Source organism: Neophocaena asiaeorientalis, unplaced genomic scaffold (genome assembly GCF_003031525.2).
Source record: "Neophocaena asiaeorientalis asiaeorientalis breed wild unplaced genomic scaffold, Neophocaena_asiaeorientalis_V1.1 scaffold26, whole genome shotgun sequence".
NCBI classification, from domain to species: domain Eukaryota; kingdom Metazoa; phylum Chordata; class Mammalia; order Artiodactyla; family Phocoenidae; genus Neophocaena; species Neophocaena asiaeorientalis.
This window is the reverse complement of record NW_020173108.1, coordinates 11,055,711-11,070,561: the sequence shown is the minus strand read 5'-3', so window position 1 is coordinate 11,070,561 and position 14,851 is coordinate 11,055,711.

Sequence of the window (14,851 nt, the reverse complement as noted above, 5' to 3'; positions counted from 1 at the left end):
AAATATATATATATATATATATATATATATATATAAAGTGAATCTATTTTTTAAAAAGAATATTTGCATAATCTCAAAATTCAAGAACTGCTTGAGGAAAACACTGTATAAAAGGAGTGGTAGAATACTCAATACATTTATAGGAGTGATTTAGAGTCACAGCCATTTTCATTATATAACAGAATTTGGATGATAGACACAGTGCATCATAACTGAATGTGCATGAATACTGAGGTGAGAAGCATTATCCTAGGGCGGTGGTTCTCAAAGCATCATCCTCAGATCAATAGCATCAGCATTTCCAGGGAAGTTGTTAAAAATGCAAATCCTACACCCCAGACCTAGTGCATCAGACACACAGAGGATAGGGCCCAGCACTCAGGGGTGGCTTTCAACAATCCCTCAGGAGATTCTGTGCTCACTAAAGTTTGAGAATCACTAGTCCGGTGAAGTTCTCTCTCCTAGGACATAAGGTAATTTTTTTATGAATTATGATACCTTCTTTTAAAACAAAATGCTTGATTTATGCATTCATTCAGCTAGCATTTATTGACTATGCACTTGATGCCAAGGGCAGTGCTAGGCATTAAGATATGGTTGGGAAGAAAACAACCATTGTCCCAACAATGGTTGAAATGGTTGACAGTATGAAAACAACATACTGTCCGGTGGAGGAGAAAAACACAAACGGTAGAGCAAATAATACTAACTATAAAGGAGGATTATGAAGCATGTGAATAAGGAGCAATATAAAGTAAAACAGGGTGTGAGTGGAGAAAACTTACTGTGGATAGGTAATTTGTCTGTCTGTGGAGGTGATATTTGGAGGAAGGAACAGCAGGAGTGAGGACCACACATCAGGAAAGAGCCCTGGGAGTGGTAGGACCTGAATGAGGTTCAGGATGACTGAACTCAAGCAAGTAGGTTGGACAGTGACAAGATGTGAATTTGAAAACTTTTGAAACAAGTTTTCATTTTATTTAATTTGCAATTGTTAATTTGTGAAGGATTTATTAGGTGAATTGCAATGGTAGATTTGCTTTTTCAAAGATCACTTTGTTTTGTTAAAAGAGGAATGAGCAAGAAGAGAGATATGAGTGGAGGTGCGACAACCAGTTATGAAGTTGCTACAATAATGAGAGAGAGAGAGAGAGAGAGAGAGAAAGGGAGGGAGGGAGGGAGAGAGACAGAGAAAATGATGATTGCTGAGCTGGAGTGATGGCAGAGAAGAAAACTGGATGAATTTGAAAGTGTACACCATATGAATATCTAATTCTGTTGTCATACTGTAGTTTTCTGCTACCTCTATTCAAGGGAAATTCAGAGGCTACTGTTTTGTTTTTCCTGCCATATCATCATCTAGATGGCCTCAGTTTACCACTGCTGACAGCAAGAATGAACATGAAAATATGTGAATACTGCTTTTCCCAGATTCTCAGACCTGAATACAAGTATATCCATCATGATGAGGGTTAAGCAGTTCTTTAGTTAAAAAGTTTAGCTACTTGCTCCAAAGCCAGAGAGAGTCTAGATGAGAGAAGTGTTCTTTTTCATTTTACCAATAAAAGAGAACCTCACCACCAAGAATTTTGGATTTAATGTCCTATGTGAATACTCCCTAAGCCTTCCAAGATGTCCCAAATAGATGTTCTTTCATTCTCTGACTTTCCCCCTTTCTTCCTACTTCCTGCAGTTCATTCCTTCCCCTCTGGTAATCCCATTAACACACATTCTGATTCTTAAAGCAATAGAAATGCAGCAGACCACCTAATGAAAGTCCCAGACTCTATAGAAGTGATGCCGAGGGAGGACCTAATGGTCTTTTTAAGAACACAGAAAGCTAATTTGTGATGTAATGTTAAAATGTAACATTCGTTTATTCATCTTCAAATTTTTATTGATAGTAATTCAGTCACACCAAAGCCTTGTGCTGGTGCCAGAATGGTTTCTAGTGTCTAGCAAAAGTAGGACTGGTGATAATGGCTTATATAGGGAGAAGAGTTCATTGCTCTGCTTACAAGATATCACATTTTGGGAAGAATGAAGATGTCACCACAGTAGTCCAGATAAAAAATAATGGTGGCTACTTACAAAGACTCTAGGACATCCTCACTGGCCATCATCAATATAGAGCTGTGGCATCTCTCTAGAAGACCTCATCTCTTCCAAGTACCACACAAATACACTACCTATATGCAGGAAGTGGACAGAGGAATTGAGAGGGAGAAGAAGAAGGCAGAGAATGAGACAGAAAGTCCAATGTCCTGCCTCCACATGTGCCACCACAATATCTGGGGAAAATTTGTTGGCTGATTCTTAAAAATCTCCAGCTATACACAGCGCACCATATTTCTTTGTGTGTGTGTGTTTTCAATTAATATTTTTACTTTGTTTTTTATTGAAGTAGAGTTGATTTAAAATATTATATTAGTTTCAGGTGTACGACATAGTGATTCAATATTTTTATGGATTATAGTCCATTTAAAGTTATTATAAAATATTGGCTGTGTTCCCTGTGCTGCACATTATATCCTTGTTGCCTATTTATTTTATACATAATAGTTTGTCCCTTACCCCTATCTTGCCCCTTCCCTTTCCCTCTCCCCACTGGTAACCACTAGTTTGTTCTCTATATCTGTGAGTATGTTTCTGTTTCATTATATTCAGTTGTTTGTTTTAGTTTTTAGATTCCATATATAAGTGATAACAAACAGTATTTGTCTTTCTCTGTCTGACTTATTTCACTAAGCATAATACCATCCAAGTCCATCCATGTTTTTGCAAATGGCAGAATTTTATTCTTTTTTATAACTGAGTAATATTCCATTGTATGTATCCATTCATCTGTTGATGGACACTGAGGTTGTTTCCATATCTTGGCTATTGTAAATAATGCTGCTATGAACATTGGGGTGCATGCATCTTTTTGAATTAATGTTTTCATTTTCTTCAGATATATAGTGAGGGGTGGAATTGCTGGATCATACAGCAGTTTTATTTTTTGTTTTCTGAAGAACCTCCATTCTGTTTTCTATACTGGCTGCACCAATTTACATTCCCACCAACATCTTACTAGGGTTCCCTTTTCTCCATATCCTTGCCAACATTTGTTATGTGTAGACTTTTTGATGCTAGCCATTCTGACAGGTGTGAGGTGATATCTCATTGCGGTTTTAATTTGCATTTCTCTCATGATTAGCAATGTTGAGCACCTTTTCATATGCCTATTGACCATTTGTGTAACTTCTTTGGAAAAATGTCTATTCAGGCCTTCTGCCCATTTTTTAATTGGTTGTTTGTTTTTTTGATATTGAGTTGTATGAGCTGTTTATATATTTTGGATATTTTGGATATATTGTCAGTCATATCATTTGTAAATATTTTCTCCCATTCAGTAGGTTTTTTTTTTTTTTTTTTTTTTGGCAATGGTCTCCTTTGTTGTGCAAATGCTTTTAAGTTTAATTGGTCCCATTTGTTTAGTTTTGCTTTCATTTCTTTTGCTATAGGATACAGATGCAAAAAAATATTGCTATGATTTATGTCAAAGAGTGTTCTGCCTATGCTTTCTTCTAGGAGTTTTATGGTTTCCAGTCTTACAGTTAGATCTTTAATCCCTTTTCAATTTATTTTTGTACATGGTGTGAGAAAATGTTTTAATTCTATTTTCTTATGTGTAACTGCCCAGTTTTCCCAGCACGACTATTGAAGAGACTATCTTTCTCCATTGTATATTTTTGCCTCCTTTGTCCTAGATTAATTGACCATAGGTATGTCAGTTTATTTCTGGGCTTTCTATTCTGTTCCATTGATCTATGTGTCTGTTTTTGTGCCAGTATCATACTGATTTGATTACTGTAGCTTTGTAGTATAATCTGAAGTCAGGGAGCATGATACCAGAGCACCATATTTCTGATTAGGAACTTTCTTCATTGATGTGGTAAATACAAATAATAAGTGCTATTGTTGTTTTTTGACTTTCAAAAAATACTTGGTCTAGCAGCTATGCTGAAAAGAGCAGTTCCATTACTTTTCTCTGTTTGCTCAGATATAATGAGATTTTGCTCATTATATATATTTATATATGCTTAGGAAAAACATGTACATGCTTTTCAGTACCATACTCAAACTTCCCAATTCATAATGTTTTTTATAAAAATGGTCAGTGAATTTCAAGAATTATATATAACTATTCCCCCAAGTTTGAGCAAGCTAGATAACACCATCAGTCATGATAATGCCTAGTGCGGTTATGAACATTTAAAGTTATATTTGTTTTATGTCTTGCTATAATAAATGTTCTACATTCATGGTTTTTAAAATTCCATTTGCCATTTATCTGCTCAGTTTTATATGTGTATATGTATGTGTGTGCGTATATATATATATATATATGTGTGTGTGTGTGTGTGTGTATATATATATATATATATATATATAAAATGATCCCTTATATCTCATCTCCAGCCCTATTCCCTCATTGGACCTCCAGACTAGAATAATACTATATTCAACTCCCTATGTAACATATCTGCTTAGACGTATCAGATGTATCTCAAACTTAATATGGCCAAAAGTATATAAATTCAAGAATAAATAAATAAAACTTACTTATCCATGAATACTTGCTCTTCTCCTAATCATCCCCACATAGTAAATGGCACCACTGTCCACTCAATTGCTGAAATTAAAATTTAGGTGTTTTCCTTGATTCTTTCCTGTTATCCTTCTCTCCCCTTCATCTAGTCCATCATCAAATACTAAAATTCCACATTTAGAAAGATACTTCTGAATGGGTCCAGTTGTAACCCAAGCCACTGTCATCTTTCCGATGCATTGGTACAATGACATTCTAACAGCCCCCTTTTTCTATTCTTGCTGCCTATGTTCCATTCTTTTCCCAGCAGCCAAAATGGTATTTTTAAGAAAAAAATTAGATCATGCCACTGCCTTGCTTAAAAGATCCCAGTAATTCCATAGCCACTTTGAATAACAACCAAGTTTCTTTCTTTGTCTTATGAGGCCCTACATGATCTAGTCTCTACCTATCCCTCTGACCCGTGGCCTCAGACTCACCAAACTGCTCACCTCTTACTGGCTGAACTTTAGACCTGTGCTGTTCAACACTGTAACCACTAGTCACATGTGGCTATTTCAACTTCAGTTCAAATCCATTAAACTTAAATAAAATTAAAAACTCAGTTCCTCATTTACTCTAGTTACATTCCAAGTGTCTAACAATCATAAGTGGTTAGTAGCTACCATACTGGACAGCTCAGAGATTTCTGTAATCTCAGAAAGTTCTATTGGACAATGCTACTCTAGACAAACTAGTTTTTCCCCCTATTTCCTGAATATGCCAGTTGTGTTCCCAAAACAAAGTCTTTGTCCTTGCTCTTCCTTCTCCATGGATTGTTCTATCCCAGTGTGTCTGTATAGTTCCTTTTCACTTATATCTCAGTGTAAATGTCATTGCTATAGTCTGAATATTTGTATCCCTGCAATATTCATATGTGGAAGCCCTAATCTCCAGTGTGATGGTATTTGGAGGTAGAGGCTTTGGGAGCTAATTAGGCCATGAGTGGAGCTCTCATGAAGGGATTAGTGCTCTTATAAAAAGGCAGAGAGCCGATCTCTCTCCACCACGCGACGATACACTAAGAAGGCAACAATTGCAAACCAGGAAAAGTGTTCTCACCAGACACTGAAACTGCTGGTACTTTGTTCTTGGACTTCCCAACCTCCAGAACTGTGAGAAATAAATATCTGTTGTTTAAGCCCCCCAGCTTATGATGATTTGTTATTGCAGCCCAAGCTGGCTAAGACAGTCATCTTCCTAGACCAATGAGTCTAAAATCACCACCCAGGCACTCCCTTCATATGACCTAATTTAAATTTCTGCATTGCATTTGTAACTATTTCTTATTTCTCTTGGTCATTTTTTGTTTGTTTGTTGTCTGTCTGCCCTACCAGAATTTAGGTTTCATGGCACTGAGACTTCATCTGTGTTTTGTTCACAGCTGTATCACTTACCTAGACTTATATTTGGCAAGTATCAAAAAATACTTGTGGAAGGAAGGAGGTCAGGAGGGGAAATCTCTTACTGTTTGTAGTATGTATCAATTCCAACATATTAATATTTAGAAGAAAACATCTCACAGAAATAAAATGTAAGCACCTAATATAAATACAATAATGAATTTAGTAAATTCATTTTGAATTAAATTTAAAGTCCAGTGCTAATATTCCAGCTCTGATTCTGTCTTGGATATATCATTTTGCTTCTAAGAGCCTCCATCTTATTTATAAAAGAAGGAATTAAGACTAGAGTTAAAAGATTTCTTACAGTTCCGAATTCTGCGTACTTATGAAGGTATTGAACCTAGGAGGAATATTCAACTCTCTTAATATATCTAGAAAGTACCTGTTCATGTATCCTTTCTTATTATGTGAATATTCTGTGAATATTTTCTGTGAATATTTTAGCTGTATCTTAACTCATCATCACATTGTACGGTCTTAAGCTGCCTAAGTGTTCATGAAGTAAAATTTTTAAAAGGAAGTTTAATCACATTATATTAGAGAAAGTTTTGCTATAAAGAAACTAAGCTAGGGGCTTCCCTGGTGGCGCAGCGGTTGAGAGTCCGCCTGCCAATGCAGAGGACACGGGTTCATGCCCCGGTCCGGGAAGATCCCACATGCCGCGGAGCAGCTGGGCCCGTGAGCCATGGCCACTGAGCCTGCGCGTCCGGGGCCTGTGCTCCGCAACAGGAGAGGCCACAACAGTGGGAGGCCCACGTACCAAAAAAAAAAAAAAAAGAAACTAAGCTAATCATTAAATCAGAATTTAGGGACATATTTACATGAAGATATCAAATTAACCACAATATAATTGATTATTAAGCAATTGATCAGATCAAATTAAACAATTAAGACCTTTACATTATTCTGCTGTAGGCATGTCGAGTCATATGCATATAGCCAAAAAGCCAGGTGAAAACAACCCTATCCTGATGAGAACTCCTGTTAGAAATTTCTAAGTATGGAAACTACACCCTTGTATGTTCAAAGAGAACAGGTTTACATAGCTAGGCTTTTATATATCAGATCTTCTTAGGAGACAGTCTACTTAAGAGAAGTAAATTCTCAAAGGAAACTACTTAGTAGGGCATCCATGTCACAACATCAAAAAGAGTCCAGTCTGGGAAGACTCCACATAGTTCATTCACATGAAGATTTTCTGAGGCAGTTGTAAGCCAGGGTTTTATCATATTCATATCTATATCTTCCCCAGGATCTACAACATTACATTGAATACTAGATGAACTACAAATATTTAAGAAGTCAATATTTAAAAGGCAAAACAATTGTTTTTTAGATGAAGTTATATAACTTTGATGAAACTTTTGGCCATTCATAAGGCGTCTCTTAATTTTTCATATCCCCCTTAGGCACTCAGGAAAGAGGCTCAGACTATTTTCAGAAAGAAATGTGGGTGGCATCCTCCAGTGCAGTGTCTCCAAATGAGAACATAGTGATGAGATAAGAATTATCTTCATATCCAAACTGCTGAATAAGAACAAGCTCCAAAAACAGAGGAAGGCCCACACTGCCAAAGATAGTTTGTTACTAGAGCATTGCAATACTTGAGATTTACTGCTTATTAAAATGCAAAAGGCCATTACTTCCCCCAGAACAAATTTTGTGAACAGAGAGGAACCTAGGAAGCTTTTAGCCCATTTCCTGAATCATAAACAAAGAGCTCCATACACAGTGACTGTATGAGATGTAAAGGGGAGTATATTATATAATCCTTATTGGATTACTCAAAGCCTCAGCGAAGCTACTTTCAGAAGTGATATAAATCAAAGCTAACTGCTTCCATAGAAAAGCAATCAAGTTTTTAAGAGAATATCTTTGTACCTGAGGTTGTACAGTAAGATTTAGATGCTTCTATTAGGACCTTTGCTATGGAACATACTTAAGTAATTATAAAGATTCAGCCTGGAAAAACACCTGGACAGACTCCCAAGGGAATTAAATCTTTTGGTTTCAGGTTTTGGATACTTTATGGAAGTATTTCCCCATGCACTTTCTGAAAACACACACACACACACACACACACACATACACACACACACACACACACACACCCCTCCCTTGTATATAATAATAAAGTAATATATTAAATAGGATGAGTTATAGAATTTTTCACATCTTATGTGCTTCTAGAAAGACATAAACCCCTAAAAGAGCTTACATTTGAAAAAAATTAAACCAAAAGAAAATGTGTCTTTGGGAATACCGGAGAAGATGTTTAAAAATGTGAAATCATTCCTTCTCCAGAATCTCTTATACTATTCAAGATGGGGTTCCTCAGACTTACTGAGAGATGTCTTTAAAATGAGACAAAATAATAGTGACATCCTGGCGAAAAATAATTTCCTGCCAGGTGTAAACATTATCAGGGGGTCCATAAGAAAGCTTTCATTTTCCTGTCTATCACTGCCTTGTGGTTAAATATTTAACAATTCTCTAGATTTAAAAACACATGCAAATCTTGCACTTTTTTGTAGCTGACTTTTGCCACTTAGAACAGTAAATCGTTTTCTAGAACTACAAGTAAAAAGAACTGGTTTTTATTTGTTGCTTATTTGAGGATTTTGACAATTAAAAATCCCTCCCAAATTTTGTCTTTTTCAGAAAATATACCTGAAAAATCAAATATGAATTTCCCCCATGAGGAAGTCTCCAAGAATGAATTATCATTCAGTGGAAAAGTATTTATTGACTAGTACTTTTGTGCCTGTGACTATGCTAGGTTGTGAAAAATGCAGAATAACTGCAAGGCATAGCTTGTGGCCTCAAGGATCCTGTAGTTTAGTGGACTAAGGTAACATATGAAAATGTGAGAATAATGCAAGATAATAAATATGTGTTCAATTCTGTGGCAAGATTATAGGTGTTCTAAGAAATCAGAGACATGAGAAATGGAAAATCGATAGAATTTATCAGGGTTGGAAAATTTGTAAAGGAAGTGCATCTTAAGTTGGGCAGAGGGATTTAGACTTGTGATAAATTGTTCAGAGTAACTGTAGGTTTTGAGCAGGGAGTGACAGATGAAACCGACAGTGGAGGAAAATTTATGTGGTATCAGTATGCAGGAAGTCTTAGATGTTAGAAGAGGATATGCTAACTAGAAGCTTAACCTCATACCTCAGGGACAATACGATAAAGGCCTGGGCTATGAGGTAGCTTGTAGGAATAGAAAATTGACATTTGGAAGGAAAAATTGATAGGTTTTCATAACTAAGTGTAAATAGTAGAGAGTGATTATTACTTAGAATATATATTACAAGAGTTAATAACCAAGCACTCATAAAACATAATAATCACTGTCCTAGTTTGTATTCCCCTGAAAGCACTCTCTTGTGACAAGGGCATGGATATAAGTCATTTATTTGGGAGAAATTCCCAGGAAGGAAAAGTGAGGAAATGGGGAGAGAGAGGCAGGGAAAGGAGAAGAGCTAGTAAAGGGAACCTTTAGTGGGCTGGTTAGCAATGGGAACAAATATAGGGCTCGATCCTGTTGGGTACCTTCAAAGACACCAGGACTAGCATGTTTCAGAATTGTCCCACAAGAAGCTAAGGAGGCTAATGAATTTATCCACTGACTTCTGTACCATTGGTGGAGAGTTGCTCCCACTGGCATCATCTGCCCCATACTTCTGAATTGGACCTACCTATGGGTTGAACAGCCACTTCTGCCCTGGAGAACACCCTCAGCAGAAAAGCAGAGGGACTCAGTGGTGCAAACCTGAAGTGCAACACTAGCAATGGCACTTTATAACCACAGCTGCACAGAAACCAGGTGGGGACACAGAATGTCACACATGAGCAACTGCTATAATCACACATGTTATATGCCTCAAACAAGGGCACCATATGGAAGGAAGCCACAGAGAGAAACGAAACTTAGTAATTCATAACTCAGGTTCTGGACTCAGAGGTCTTTGGGTAGGAAATCAGTGTACTCCTCTGTGAGACGTTGAATAAGTTACTTCCTCTAAACTTCCTCAGTTCTTACCTAACTTGTGTCAATGTTATGAGAACTCAATGAGTTAATGTATATAAAATAATTAGGCAAGTGCAAGAAAAGATCTCCAAAAATGTTGGGTCTTAGAAACATTTTTTTAATTGGAACCCCCAGGAAATTTGCACCAAAAAATCAAATTAGTAACAATTTTCAGTATAGGACACACAAAATTGAAATCAGCATTTTGTCATGCATTTTTATTCCAGTGACAGGATTGTTGATGGCCCTAATTAAGGTACTTAATAAAGCTCTGAAATAATAATACTAGCAAAGAATGTGCCTAGTAGCTAAGTACCACCTCATCCAGTTAAAATCCTCACTTTCATCAAATTGTAGTAAAGAACACTCCACAGCCACTATTCTCCATCTCTGGACTCTAACAAATGCTCTGGTTTCTCTATAGAACTTCACAGGCAGTGCAACTGTGTTCTTCCAAGAGGGTGAGCCGCTATCAGCACCAACCAGGATAGTGTTTACTCTGCAATCACACACGCTTCTCCTGAAGTGAGTTCACTGACTTTCAGACTTGACAGAGAACTGCTATTCATTCCAGGTATGACAAATGCATGTCGTTAGTTCCATCATGCACTCCAACCTGCAGCAAATAGTACTAAGGGAATTTTAAAGGTCGCTAAATAACAACTAAAAAGCAATTTGCTTGGGCTTCCCTGGTGGCGCAGTGGTTGAGAGTCCGCCTGCCGATGCAGGGGACACGGGTTCGTGCCCTGGTCTGGGAAGATCCCACATGCTGCGGAGCGGCTGGGCCTGTGAGCCATGGCCGCTGAGCCTGCGCATCCGGAGCCTGTGTGCCGCAACGGGAGAGGCCACAGCGGTGAGAGGCCCGCGTACCGCAAAAAAAGCAATCTGCTTGCATGATCATGGTCAATGTCCACCTCCTCCTTTATTCATTATAAATCTCAAAGTCAGTCGGTTCTATGGAGGTACTACAATGGTTCACCTGCAGGAATTCCAGAGAAATATTTATAGACACATAAAATAATAGGTCCAGAACACAGTCTCATAAAATATTAAGTCCAGAAATGACCTAAGGCATCCACACATTTTGTTATAAAGGGAAGAAACAGAGATCCAAGCATGTTAAATTATTTACCCCTAGTCACACACTGATCCAGAACCAGACAGACAATACAGACCTCATTCTATGTCTTCTTCTGCCCTCCAAAGCCTCCTCTCCCAAGTTGAACCATAAATTTCTGCAGGGTACTGATAACTGAAAATTTAGATTGAACAAGATTAACAGAATGGCAATAACAACAATAATAATGCCAACCACTACTTCGTAAGTTTCAAGTAATGATTAAGCTCTGAACATTAACAGTAAAGGCAGATATTTCATATTTTCATTCATGATGAGCAAGTACTCATCATGCTCCTGTGATGTCTGGCGCTGTGAGATATAGCAGTGAATAAGAAAGTTACAGTCTCTAAAATCTATTTTAATGATTTTATTTATATAACTGTGTACTATTACAAGCCCATGTCCTCATGAATGAGAACATGAACAGATAAAGCTCATCGGATTCCAAATTGACATTCCAATGTGCCTGCTACTTAAGCTTTTCCAGGCAAACCTGCATAGTCACACAATACAGAAAAATTGATAAAATAATCTTTACAACTTGGTCAAAGCTTACAGTATGGGCTATCCTAAATTTGCTTTATATTGGTTATATAGAGCTACACTAAGTCTAACAACATTTGAATTTACAGTCCTTTACAAATGATATTTTTGAAAAATATCAAATTATTTTTAAGATTATTTCCTACAAGTAGGAAAAAAATTTCTTTGATAAAATTAAAATATAAAACGAAACGTACCTAACAGTGGTTCTAAATAGATGAAGTGTCAGGAGGTTTTTAACTTCAAATCAATTATCAGTGTTTAAATGAGCTCTTTTTCATTAACTGGCCATTTTTCTAGATTATATATGGAAGCTGTAGGAAGTTATTACAAGAATTTTCTTTCCTTTTGGGCAAGAAAATTTTAGTAAGAACATTCATTAAAGACACAGGAAAAAAAACCCATGCTGACTAATTTTGACTTTTCTGACCAATGTCTATTAAAATGGAAACAGTCTGGGAATCACTCATAATAGCAGAAGGAGTAGTGTTTTCCTTTTTTTCATTCATGATTGCTTTGCATTTTTTGCATAATTGACAAGCTGTTTCTAAAATATATATGGAAATGTAAAGGACCTAGAGGGAAAAAAAATCAATCTTGAAAAAGGAGAATAAATTGGAGGATTTACAAAACCTGATTTCAGTGTTTACTAAAACAAAGCTATAGTTATTAGATCAGTGTAGTATTGGCCTAAAGATGGATAGACGAACAGATAAAAGGAACCAAATACAAACTCTGGAAATGGACCTACACGTAGGAGACTACTTGATTTTTGACAAATGCGCCAAAGCAATTTAATGGGGAAAGAAAACTTTATGACAAATAGTGCTGGGAAAAAAGTGAAATGACCCCATCTCACACAAGTTATTAATTAAATGGAAAATATAGATGTACATATAAAAGCTAAAACTCTAATACCTTGGGGAAGGAAACAAAAGAAAATATCTTCAAAACCTTGGCTATACAAAGTTTTTTTCTAATACAAAGCACAGAAAATACTAACCATAAAAGAAAACAACTGATGAAATTGACAACACCAAAAGTTAAAATCTGCTCGTCATAGTAAATGGCAAGTCACAGATTAGGAAAGTTATTTGGAAAAGGGCTCTTATCCAGAATATGTAAAGAATTTCAACAACTTAATAATAATTAAAGACAAAGAAAGAAGCCAATTAAAAAATGGATAAAAGACTTGAACACTTTACAGTTCAGTAAGCGAACAATAAAACCTCAACATTATTACACATCAGAGAATACAAATTTAAACCACACTAAGATACCCCTATATACTCACTAGAATGGCTATTAAAATATTGAGAATGACAAATGAAGAGGAAATGGAACTCATATATTGTTGGTAGACATGTAAAACGATGCAACCACGTTAAAAAATTATTTGAAAGTTTTTTATACAGTTAAAATGCACCTACCTTCGTAATTTCACTCCTAGTAATTTACCCCAAAGAAATAAAGCTAATATCCATAACCAACAAGGCACATAAAAAATGAACATAGCAGTTTCATTCATAAGAGCAAAAGGGTTTTTTGTTTTGTTTTGTTTTGTTTTAATGCCCATCACAAACAAATTGTGGTGTATTCAAACAATGGACTACTACTCAGCAATAACAATGTACAGGTTGGTGCTCACAACCACCGGATGAAGCCAGACACAAAAGAGTATGTACCATGTAATTCCATTTATAGAACAGATAACTAAACTATGGTGATAAAAATCAAAACAGCAATTTAGTATTTGGGCTGGGGAGGGGGACTGACTAGCAAGGAGACATAAAGATTTTCTTGAGTGATAAAAATATACTATACCTTGACAGAGATATGGCTTACATGGATGTCTGCATTTGCCCAAACTTATACATTTTGCTTTATGTCAGATATGTTCCAACTTAAAAATGAAATAAGGGAAAAATAAACCTTGATGAATATTAGAGATCTCATTTTAATAGCTCACATCTTCTAAACATATATTAAACAAATAAAAAAGAGCAGTAGGGGCTTCCCTGGTGGCACAGTGGTTGAGAGTCCGCCTGCCGATGCAGGGGACACAGGTTCGTGCCCCGGGCCGGGAAGATCCCACATGCCGCGGAGCGGCTGGGCCCGTGAGCCATGGCCGCTGAGCCTGTGCATCCAGAGCCTGCACTCCGGAACGGGAGAGGCCACAACAGTGAGAGGCCCGCGTACCACACACACACAAAAAAAAGCAGTTAATTTTTATTCTGCCTGTTTTTCTCCCCTCGTATGAAGTATAATTGGTCCTTCATTGCCATTCAGTGATCTGCCTCTAAGACTGGAAACTACTGAGAAGAGCTCTAAATGTTCTTAGTTCCTATCTAGATTTAATGAAACAAACCTAGCTTGTTATCAGGTGAAATATATTTTAATTTGTTTTTAGCCAAACATGTCCTAATTTTCACATTATGTTCTAATGCTAAACAAAAATTTCATCCTCATGCTAAATTTGATGCCAAGAAAATAGATTTTAATAATTTAAAATATGTTTTGCATGCTTCTGAACTTCTTTGGTTATCTGTTTACTAAGGGTACCTTAAACATTGCCTGCATTTACTTATCAGCACCTTTGGTTTCCAAATACTCCTTCATATCATTATTTGCAAAAAATTAGCAAATTGTGATTTCATATTTAGCCATATTTGGACACAGAGGTATGATTTAGGTTACCTTTGGAGGTTGCCTATGATTATCTATTCAAAAAAAGCTAATTTCAACCTCCTCTTTTATGGGCTTTCATTTATAAAGTCAGAGACTATTTGTTCATATAATGCTACTTCCTTTCTATTCCATATTCTAAGGTGTCTGAGGATGGTAATGAGACCTTTTAATATAGAACTAAGATTTCTCCATCTGTATAACAGGAACAAATTAGGGCATTCATCTAAAAAAAGCAAAGTGCTTGAATAGTGCAATCTCTGATGAAGAATGGGCAAAAAATGGTACTTGAGTTATCTAAATTAGAGCATTAGTTATTGTCCTTTGGAAGAAAAAAAAAGAATATTAGACTGAACTAAATAGAACAGAGAAGCCAGTAGTCAAGAGTAAACTGGAAGGTGCTCAAATCAAGAGAGTGAAGGTGAATGCCG